The sequence below is a fragment of the Octopus bimaculoides genome, chromosome 24 (genome assembly GCF_046866305.1).
Source record: "Octopus bimaculoides isolate indiv1 chromosome 24, ASM4686630v1, whole genome shotgun sequence".
Lineage (NCBI taxonomy): Eukaryota > Metazoa > Mollusca > Cephalopoda > Octopoda > Octopodidae > Octopus > Octopus bimaculoides.
In genome coordinates, this window is record NC_142951.1 from 34,185,737 (window position 1) to 34,188,236 (window position 2,500).

Here is a 2,500-nt window from a genome sequence, read left to right on the forward strand (position 1 = left end):
TAAATAAATAAATAAAATGCAAATAAAAAAAAATGAAAGAAAGAAACATTTCAGTTAAAAATTACAGACCATGCTCTGGTGTGGACACGTATACATACAGACATACACACACATATACATACATACATACACATATACACAAATGCAGACACACACACATACATACATACATACATAGGTACATACATACATACATAGGTACATACATACATACACACATACATAGACATATACACACACATGCAGACACACACACATACACACACACACACAGAAAGCCAATCAGCCAAATTCCTTATCAACATTTCTTAGTTCCAAAGACTAAAGTATGAAGCAATAACCTTTAAACTATGGAAAAATAATAATAATAATAATAATAATAATAATAATAATAATAATAATCCTTTCTGCAATAGGCACAAGGCCTGGAATTTGTGGGGAGTGGGGGATAGTCGAATACGTCGACCCCAGTGTTTCACTGGTACTTAATTTATTGACCCTGAAAGGATGAAAGGCAAAGTCGGCTTCAGTGGAATTTGAACTCAGAACGTGAAGACAGACAAGATGCTGCTAAGCATTTTGCCCAGCATGCTAACAACTCTGCCAGCTTACAATAGCTACAGCATGACCAGGGAAACATGTATGGCAGTGGGTTAAGAAGTTCATTTTCTATCTACATGGTTTTGAGTTCAGAATGGTACCTTGGGCAAGTGTCTCCTTCTATAGCTCAAGGCTGACCAAAGCCTTGAGTGAATTTGTTTGGGGGAAACTGAAAGAATCCCATCCTATATATATATAGTGGGTCCTGTGCCAGTGGCACGTAAAAGGCACCCACTACACTCTCGGAGTGGTTGACATTAGGAAGGGCATCCAGCTGTAGAAACTCTGCCAAATCAGATTGGAGCCTGGTGCAGCTGTTGGCTCTCCAGACCTCAGTGAAACCGTCCAACCCATGTTAGCATGGGAAACGGACGTTAAACGACGATGATTATGATGAGGATATATGTATGTGTGTGTGTGTTTGTGTGTGTATGTGTGTGTGTGTTTGTGTATGTATGTGTGTGTCTAATAGCCCTGTCTACCTCCTTGTTCCACCACCATGTTACTCTGGGTCGGGAGGGGACCTTACACCACCCACAAATCTGGTCGGTGGCTTTCAACAGGTTGTCCCGCAGAAATCTCCAATTGTCTTCCACGTTGTATGATGCTATATCCCCTTCTATTTCGTTAAATGCTTCAAGTAACTTGTCTCTAAGTCTCTGTCCGTTTGCAGGGTCTTTAAGCTTCCACACCCTTCTCCTCCAAGCCTGTCTAATTCTGGGCACCCATTTTGCCTTGATCCCAAAGTCGCTAACTACTAATCTATGTTGTGGGGTACATTCTTCGCCAGGGTAGGTTTTGGCATTTATAAGCCGCCCTCTTTCCCTATTTCTGGCGAGGATGTGTGTTTGTGTGTGTATGTGTGTGTGTGTTAGTGTGTACTCTTGTCTAGACAAGATGTGATGGTGGCAAAACGAGCATTATCGTAATGCAAGCAAAGTCGTTCGTTTCCAGTGTTCCGTGAAAAACATGTCTGGTTTATGGGGAAATATCTACCTTACTTGGAAAGCTATGAAGGTTGGCACCAGGAAAGGCATCCAGCCGTAGAAAATTTTTCCTCAACAAAGTCCGTCTGATCCATGCAAACATAGAAAAGTGGACATCAAAAAAAAAAAATTACAATGATAATGATGATGATGATGATGATAATGGTGATGATGATGGTGATGATGATTACATACTTATCAACAATGAACTATTTTTTTTTTTTCAACGTTACACCACCTTATATCATCTGCTTTTCCTTTCTGATTATTATCATCGTTGCAAAGAGAAGGGGGTCTGGTGCACTAATTAGTTATTGATATATTAATTAATAATGACAAAAGGTGAAAGTTCAAGCCGGCTGTTACTGGGTCAAGGAGGTAAGGAAGGTCAGCACGATATGTCATTCACACATTCTGCACTTAATTTTTTGCCAATATGCTGACCATACTGTCAATCTAACCCCATATAATAATAATAATAATAATAATAATAATAATAATGATTAATAATAATAATAATAATAATAATAATAATGATGATGATGATGATGATGATGATGATGATGATAAAAATGATAATTATAATAATAATGATGATGATGATGATGATGATGATGATGATGATAATAATAATAATGATAATAATAATAATAATAATAATAATAATAATAGAAATAATACATTTCTAAATCTCTCAGGGAGATTTATGCAGTTGTGATGCGATAAAGTAGTTGTATGCTGTCAACTTAATGTGACAGTCCCATGAAAAGGAATAATACTACAGCTATTTAGCCCTAGGAAGCAGCACCGCTTCCTGTCGGCCTTGACATGTTTCCTGTGTCCTTATGTTTACAAGCACCCCCACCTAGCTAAGCCACACACACACATATATATATATATAGAGAGAGAGAGAG

General features: G+C 37.9%; 1 protein-coding gene across 2 annotated transcripts in view; it reads right to left on the reverse strand.

Annotated features, from left to right (window-relative positions):
- Positions 1–2,500, reverse strand: part of LOC106870667 (transmembrane protein 45A) — a 9,947-nt gene that overhangs the window by 4,819 nt on the left and 2,628 nt on the right. The window lies entirely within an intron of this gene.